Source organism: Benincasa hispida, chromosome 11 (genome assembly GCF_009727055.1).
Source record: "Benincasa hispida cultivar B227 chromosome 11, ASM972705v1, whole genome shotgun sequence".
NCBI lineage: Eukaryota > Viridiplantae > Streptophyta > Magnoliopsida > Cucurbitales > Cucurbitaceae > Benincasa > Benincasa hispida.
Genome location: NC_052359.1, coordinates 1,194,765 through 1,204,571, shown reverse-complemented (window position 1 = coordinate 1,204,571; position 9,807 = coordinate 1,194,765).

The following is a 9,807-nucleotide window of genomic DNA, read 5'->3' as shown; positions in this document are numbered from 1 at the left end:
TTTGCAATAAAGTATCACGCACCATATGAGGTTGTTGAATCTACACCGACGATTTGGATAATTCAGTGTAAGAAGTGGGAGGAAGGTTGCAAGTGGAGACTTCGTGTGAAAAATTGCATGGCTTGTTCGAGATCACTAAGAATGATGAACAACATACATGTTTTTATTCAAAACTAAGTCAAAGTCACGTGCAATTGGATTCATCAATGATTGCACTCGAGTTCTGTGACGCCATAAGAGAAAAACCATCTATCAGTGTGGCATAACTGCAGTCCAACATCAAATCAAAGTTTGAATATCATGTTCCTTACCATAGGGTATGGGAGGGAAAAAGAAAAGCGTTGGCTAAAGTGTTCGGTGATTGAGATGAGTCTTACAAATTGTTGCCCAGGTGGTTATATATGGTTAAGCAGACCAATCCCAGAACACGTGTAGAGTGGAGAGTTAAAGAAACGCTTACTAAAGGCCATGTTATCCTAACTTCTGTATTTTGGACATTTGGTTCTTGTATAGAAGCTTTTAATAAATGTCGGCCAATAATTCAGATAGATGGTACATACTTGTACGACAAATATAGAGGAAAACTGTTGATTGCTACATCAGTTGACTCGAACGACCATCTTCTTCCACTTGCGTTTGCCGTTGCTGATGAAGAGTCCGTAGACTCATAGGGATGGTTCCTGAAACACCTGAGAGAAATTGTAACACACGAAGAGGTGTGTTTAATTTCAGATCAACATGCTGGTATAATTGCAGTAGTGAACAACCCAACAAATGGTTGGACGGGATCGAAATGTCACTATCGTTTCTGCTTATGACATATCGTCAGAAACTTCAATAAAAATATAAATTTAATTCATTGAAAAATTATGTTTATCGTGCTGGGTGTCAGTTTTAAATTCGAAAATTCAACAAAGCAATTGAAGCTATCAAAGGAATAAATCGGAGCTGTCTGAGTTTTGTTGACAACATTAGTTTAGAGCAATGGACTTAAACACATGATGGAGGATTCAGATATGGGTGGATGACGACAAATCTATCAGAGTGCATAAATGGAGTCTTCAAAGGAGCTCAAATGTTGCCTATAAATGCTATTGCTCAGATAACATTTTTCAAATGCGTGAACTATTTTGAGAAAAGAAGAGAAGAAATAAGGGATGCATTAGAGTGTCAAGATGAATACACCTGATAATATTATTTTTTTTATATATATTTTATTAATAATTTATTTCAAACATATTTTATAATACTAAGTGGAGTAAAAATGCAGATACACACACGAGAAAATAAATAAATGGACTGCACGATCTAGTAAACATGAATTACAATCATACAATCGGTATGAAGATGTGTTTCATGTGAAGACCGGACGTCATAGTCTCAATGCCAAAGGAGGAAACGTTCAAATATTGAGGCTAAACAATGTAATAAGTGGCAAGCATTTGACATTCTATGCTCGCATTTTATGGTCGTTTGCTCACATTTTAACATGAACTACGAAGATTTTATTGAGGAATACTACAAATTGTCAACGTATGCTGAATGTTACTCTCCTCAATTTCAACCTGTACCGCATGAAGATTACTGGATCACACACCCTAATATGCCAGTCTTACATCCTGATCCATCATCATTGAGAAAACCTGGTAGACCGAAAAATTCACGTTATCACAACGAGATGGATTGGACAGAACCAGCTACCCGACAACGATGTAGATTTTGTAATCAGTTAGGACTAATCGAAGGAAGTGTCCTTCGTTACTAAGACGGGCTCCAGATAGTTAGGGATTGAAAAATAAATACTTTTTTTTAATTATATATTCATTTTATTGTATATTCAATTTTTTATTATAATTTATTGTATATTCAATTTTTTTATAATAATTTATTGTATATTCAATTTTTTATTATAATCAATAAAGTTTTACATTATTCTTTACCCTCACACTGCATATCCTGAGTGAATTTAACCTCACTTTTCTCTACTATTCTATTTACTTATTTCGCATTTTTTTAATTTACTTGATAATAAAATCAAGGTTGACCATATTTTTTCAGATTTATTCAATTATAGTCAATTTTAATATATGCACTTTCATTAAACTTACTCAATTATAGTTATTAGTTGTAACAAAATTATGTTATTGTTGTTATTTTTTCATTAATGATTATTAGCTTTTTTTCTCATTGGTTATGTGTGTGTGTATATATATATATATATATTTCTGTGGAAAGTAAATAAAGTGAAGACAATTATGAGCGAGATCCTCATGAGCGAGATCAAGCATTTCTTTAACAAACTGTCTTCCTAGCGATGCTCACCTTACCACGAGATTCAGTCTACATTTCTAGCGAGATTCCCTTCTAGAGCGAGATCCTCATCACAAAATTAGCGAGATTTTCTTCTAGAGTGAGATCCTCATCACAAAATTAGCGAGATTTTTCACCCACTTATCTTTTATTGTATATTCAAATTTTTTTATTATAAAGTTGTACATTATTCTTTTAATTAAGTTGTACATTATTCTTCTAATTAAGTTGTACATTATTCTTCTAATTGAGATCAAATATTTTTTAATTGAAAAATAATTTTTTTTTTCAGATCATGACTTTAAACCCAAGACCTATTGATCCCAATGTTTTGTAGTCCATTCATCGATCATCTGTTGTGGCGAGATCGTACTACTGGACAAATATCTTGCAGGCGTTGAGAGGCAGTTCTCCAACGCACTATCCCGCTCCACTCTCGAATACTACTGCTACTGCGCACATCTGGATTCTATGGGTTGCCAGATTAGGATTTATTCAGTTGGACTGGCATTTGATCACAGCCTTGGTCGAGAGATGGAGGCCCGAGACGCATACATTTCATATGTTTGTTGGAAAGTGCATTATCACTCTACAAGACATAGAAGTGTTGTTGGGGTTACCTGTTGACGGTTAGCCGGTCACTGAAGTGATGTACGATGACTGGTCAGAAGTTTGTACATCGTACCTCGGTGCGACCCCACCTGCCTACAAGATTAAAGGATCGACGTTAACTTTAATATGGTTAGGAACACAATTTTGTGAGCTCACAGATGATGCAGATGAGGAAACCGTCATAAGATATGCACGAGCATATATACTACAAATGATGGGTGGAAGTCTGTTTTCAGATAAATTAAGTCATTTTGGTCACTTGATGTTCTTGCCACTGTTAGCTAACCTCCATGATGCGGGGCGGTATTCGTGGGGTGGAGTATGCTTGACATGGTTGTATAGACAACTATGCAAAGAAACAAGACCTGAGATTCGAGAGATAGCTGGAACTCTCACACTTTTGTAACTATGGGCTTGGGAACATGTTAATGACGCTCAGTTAGTTGGACGAGCCTACCGTTCTCGGTATGTTGTTTTAATTCAATTTAATTTTTATATCACTGATCTAGTTAATTTAAATTCTAAATTATCAATTTTAAAATTTAGGTGGAGAGACAAATTTTGTGTGACTAAGACAACCACACATGTAGTCGCCAATATAGATACATGTTTGATCTGCTTCAACCTGAATAGGTACATTACATTAAACCTAATTGATTATTTTATACACATTTTTATTGTATTTTTCTTCAATATTCTCTAATATAGTATTTTGTGTTTTAGGTTATTTGGGAGCCGTACAAAATTATTATGCATACTTTGCCTAATTTTTGTACGATGGTCAAAACATATGGCGGACGACGAGTCCTCTCATATGTTTTCACATTGGTAAGTGGCATCTTCCTGGCAAGGTGATGAGACAATTCGGTTTTCAGTAGGATGTCTCATCGCCTTGTAATACTGAACCCGTACTTATGATATCGACTTAAAGGACTGTAAATTGGTCTGAAAAAGTTGCACATTTGGTAGTGTAATGGCACTATCGTGCAAGGTTTATTGCAGTGGGGATTTCTCTTGAACAATTTGACACAGATGTCACTCTAGAATATATTCATTGGTATAATAATATCATAAGGCGCTACGTCATTCGTCCGAGAGCAGCTGTGGGTCATCTGGTAAATGAATGAATATTATCTAATTATTTTTTATTTAAATTTATTTTAAATATTGTCTAATTGTTTTATAATTCACAGAGATCGAACAACAGTAGACTCCATGAGGTTGCGAATGATCCGAACCAGGTTCTTGCTATATGTAGTGACAACCAAAGCTATATAGAGGAAATTCATTATATGTACGATATACCTATTGTTCCTCCACCAGCTCTTAGACGTAGAAGACCTGTTCGGGAAGAGGATGAGTTTGATGAGGTTACACATAATGTGGAAGAGTTGTCCCCTATGATGCAGACGCAGAGTCAAACTGATTATATTAGTTCGATAATGATGATGGCAGCATTTGGTTCAGGACATTATCACTCAGAGGCTGGTCCTTTGTCTTCATACGTGCATGGACATGGTTGGGGTCATGGAGAGCATAATGAATATTTATATTATGAAGTGCCTGCAGAGGTACTAGAACAACATCATGAAGAACCCGAGCAACCTAAAGTTCGAAGTTGACGACGAAAACCAGCTCGAAATCGATGACGTCCGCCTTGTGGGACACATTGATTTTTGTAATTATTTTTATATAAATGAGATTTAATTTACATCTTTTTTATTTTTATGAGATATTATTTTTTTTAATTTATTCTTTTTAGAGTTTAAATAAAATAATAAAATATTTTTAGAAATTGTTTTTATAAAATGGAAAATTAAAAAAAAGGAAGAAAGAAAGAAGAAGGTGGAATGTGTAATAATTATAAAAGAAAAAAAAAAGAAAGAAAGAAAGGACAAGGTCGAGGGTTCAAAATTCGACCCATGATAGTTAAAGAAAAGGAAAATTAAAAGGATATTGTCCTTTTAGAAACTATTTAGGAAAATAAGGTTGTTTTCAAACTATTTGTAAAAATATTATTTTTTTTTAATAACTCGAGGGTTCAAAATTCGACCAAAAAAGAAAAAAAGAAAGAAAGGGCAAGGTCGAGGTTCAAAATTCGACCTCTAGGTCGAATTTTGGTTAAGTAACTTTGGTTAAGTTACCACGTTTTTTTTTCATTGATTAAGTAGACCACATTTTTTTAAAAAAAATAGGTAATCAATCACGCTCATAATGATTCATGGCGACTCCAAACTTTTCACCTCGAAAAAGACCCTTAAGGAAGGACGTCGGCTACTCTGCGTCGCGATGATGTTGCGACAACTACTCTTAATTCTTAACAATTAATGCAAAGTAAACAAAATATAATATTTTAAACTATTATTTAAAAATTTATAAATTATAAAAAAATTATAAATTTCAATAGTAGATCTATTTTAGTCATTACTAATCTAAAAACACAATAATTTTGACTAAAATTTACCGAACACTAATTTGTTTAAAAAAGGACGGCCATCAACTTTTAAAATAAGGTACCAAAAACTAAACTAAACTAAACCTTAATCAAGAAGGGAAAATTTGAGAAATGAGTTGCCAGTATGTATGTAGGGAGCTTGATCCTTTGCTAGTGGAGGTCTGGGCTACTGCAGAGGGGTTGAAGATGACTATACTTGGGGGCTAGATTTGATCATTGTTGAATCTAATTGTTTGACGACAATATACTTTTGATAGATTAGGAGGTTAATTTGACTATTATACGATCTGTGGTGGAGGAAATCTTAGAGGTGAACAAAGATGGAATTGTGTGTCATTTTAGACATATTCGGTATTCATAGAATCAGGTGACAAATCTTTTGATTAATTAGGTGATTAGCGAAGCTCGCTCTCAAATGTGGTGGGATGACGTTCCACTTTGGACCCTTCTATTTTCTGAGGTGGGTTTTTTGCTGTTCTCATCTTTGTTAATTTTGGTTTTGGTTGGTTTGTATTAAAAAAAAAAAAAAGAGAAAAGAATACACTTGATCCTTCAACGATGTTCAAATTGCGTAGCTATCATATTGTATAGTAACTTTAAGAAAAATGTATTTTTTTAATTACACAATTCCTTTATAAACGTTATTTTAAATTTAGAAAATGAATAAAAAAAATACTCACCAACTATTATAACTTAAAAATTTAGATGAGTCACACACGTTCGTTTAGTTCAACGTGGATGGAGGATTGAAACAAACCTCATACATTTTGATCGAGAATTATACTTGTTAGTTAAGTTATGTTCAGTTTGCTACAAAACATGTTTTATGGAGTTATATATATATATATATATATATATATAAAAGTTCTTTTAGGTCAACGTGGGTGGAGGATTGAAACCTCATATCTTTTGGTCGAGAGTAACGCTTTGTTAGTTAAACTATGTTGGCTTTGTTACAAAACATGTTTTATGGAGTTAGAAGCGCACTTATTAAAAAAAACTTTTTGGACATATTTGAGAGTGATTTGTTTAGAGGATTAAAATCTCTCTAAACATCTTTTAATAGTTCAAGATCAATTTTGCATGATTGTATGAAAATAACATTCAAATGTGTAAAATCATAACACCATTAAACTGATCTTGAGCAATTAAAAAATGATTTTATATACGATCAAAGAAACAGTGGCAGGACCAGGAATTTGATATAGGAAGGCATTAGGTAATAAAAAAAACTACAAAGAAAAATGTAAAAAAAAATATTTATAGTGGCAAAGCATGAATTTGATATAGGAAGGCGCTAGGTAATAAAACGAATTAACTATAAAGAAAAATGTAAAAAAGTATTGGTAACTTCATTAATTAACTAATTTAATATATATTACAACAGACATTTACGAGATTTCATGTTTTAAAATCGATTCATAATAATTTTATTATCAAGACCATTCTTTTTTAGACAAAGGGCATGACTTCTATCATGTCACCTCTTTTGCGACTGCTTAAGATATTTGGGAAACCATAAGTCATCTTGATTATGAGGATGATTCTTCACCTTTCTATCAGTTGCAACATGAAGAACATGTCTTAGCTTAGGGGTAAAATCAAGAAAGAATTGTGCTATCCTATTTATTACTGAATGCTTAGGCTTCTATGGAACCAACTGGACATAAGGAACTCCTTTCAAAGATATGAGCACCAATCCATTCGAAATCTAAAGGCTCTTATCGGGAAGATATTTCATCTAACATAAAATAGCCTTCTAGAAAGGAAAAAGGGAAGGCAAATAATTCTGCTTTTCTCAAGGCAATCAGAATAGAATGTGGTCGAACAACTTAGCAAAGTCATTGTGCAGCGTCCCGTTTCCCGACTTCGCTTGCACGATTTGCTGTATTCGATAAATTTTTCTTTATATATGCTATAAAACAATAATTTATCCATTAATTTTTCTTTTGATTATGCAATCGAGTGCTATTAATTTAAGTATAAACTAAAAATAAAAAAGATTGAGACGAATTTGAAATTAAAGTATATTTTGAAAATGATAAAAAAATATCTGATTTTTTTTTTTTTTTTAGTTTTAACTCTAAAATATGTACATAGTAATGTGAATTTTGAAGAGAAAAAAAAAAGTTATGAACTAATAAAAAGTTGAATTATATATAATTAAAATTAGATAATTTGGAGGCACGTGTCCCTGACTTCTTTATAGCTCTACCAATACAAACAAACATCGTCACTCTCACATCTTATATCTTTATAATATAGTTTAAAATAAATAATAATGCAATAAACAAGTTAAAATAAAGGACAAAATGGATGCCATGTGATAATGGACTTTTGTGAGCCTAATTATTTTAAAACAAATGCTAGATTTAATTTATTTGTGGGATTCTTTAGAGATCTTCTATCAAGTTGATGAAATATTAGAGCCTAGCTATCAAGTTGCTTGTCCTTCATCATTCAATTAAATTAAGTGTGACTTGTGAGATTCTTTTAATATTATATTAATTTTCTTTTAAAATAAGGATACTTTTCTTAACAAATACAGTAATGAATGCAAATAAATAATTGGGTGTCAGTGTAAGTCCTGAAACCACAAAAGCTAAATATAAAAGAGTGAGCTAATTTATTTATTAATTAATTTAATAGACACTAGCATGACAAACAAACTTTTTTTTTTTTTTTTTTTTGAAAAAAAGAATAAAATAAGGATTAAGATCAGAACAATTTTCAGAGAAAGAAATTAAATATTACAAGGCTTCTAGAAGGAGGGATATTAAATAGAAAAAGATAAAGTTAGGAAAGAGAGATCTAAAAGAAAAAGGTTGGGGATAGAAAAAATAATGAAAAAATTAGATAGAGAACTTCTAGGGTGAAGAAGTTTAAAATGAAAGATATTAATGGAGGAAAAGAAAAAAGTTAGATGAAGAGCAAAGTCTATTTATAATCAAAAGGAAAGTTAGTGAAATATGTTAAAAGTAAAATAGATAAAATTGTTGGGATGAAGATTAGGAGCAGTAGTGTTAAAAAATATAACAATTGAAAAAAAAAAAAAAACCAATTCAACTAAAATTAAACTCATAAGGGTTAGATTGGATTAGATAATCTCTTGATTTAACTGGTTGAATTGGGTTGAATTTTTCAATGAACTACTTCAGGTTTTAGAAAAAGAAAAATTCAATTCAACCTTGTTGAAATGCTTTGAATCTGTTTGTTGGCGCTTCGAACAACCAAGTACGGGAGTCTCTGTTTGTTAAAATGCCTCGAATCTGTTTGTTGGCGCTTTGAATCTGTTTGTTTATGACCCTGAGGTTTAGAGTAGTGCACAATATAAACTCTCTGACCTTTGAGGCGTCGGTTTTTTATGTAATTTTCTGAAAACATTCTTTCTAATAATACTGTTTTCCCTTTGCCCGTTGATGTAGCTAACACATTGTTAGTGAACCACGTATATCTGTGTGTCGATCTTCTCTATCTCTACCTTTCTTTTTTGTATTCTTTAATTATCGATTTCGTAACAAACCTAAAAACCAATTAAAACGAATGGTTGTGGATATCCTCTAGCTCGTTGGATTGTTGTGGTGGCATTCGTTGCACTACCACTAGTCATCTCTCATCTAGAATGCACTAAACAGATTCTCCCTCCTCTTTTGCCCAACCATTTAATCATCTATCACTCTCTAACATTCTCTTTCATCCTGAAGGATCCAACCCAAAAATATAAAATTCAGGTTGCCCTATCTAACATGGCTTCTCTAGTAAGAAAGCCAACCAATTATAAATTTTAGAGTTGATTCAAAACATACACCTGACTCGATCCAATTTCAACTCGTGTATGAGAATATGAGGACTACTTATAAGAAACATATGTAATGCCAAGGATGGGAAAATGAACAAAGATTTTGGGTTGTAAAACACTTAAATGAACTTATGATCAAGTTATATAACTAATGCCCACACAAGTAGAACAATAACTGATTACTCTATAATTTTATGGTGGAATATTTTAGTCAAGTGAAATATCTTCATTTATCTGTTAATTTATTATTTGGCTGTTTATCTAATAAAAGTTTTATTTGTCCATATTTCAAAACAATCATTTAATTATAAGTCTTTTATTCTTTATTTAATTCTTAAATGAATCCGGTTAAGAAATACATACACAAATACGAATACATGATAAGCATACGATATGATACGACGATATGTTAATTTCTAAAAAACTAAGATACAGATACGTTGAAGATATATTATATATATAATTAATTAATTCCTATAATACTTATTTTAAGTTAGATTAAAATAGATTCAAGAAGAGAGTGAAAACTTGAAAAATAATCTAGTCACTGTTGGGATTGGTGTCTTAATTCTTCCAGAGTCTCGTAGTTTGTAAATTGTACACATTGTTATGAATAAAATAAGAGTTATTT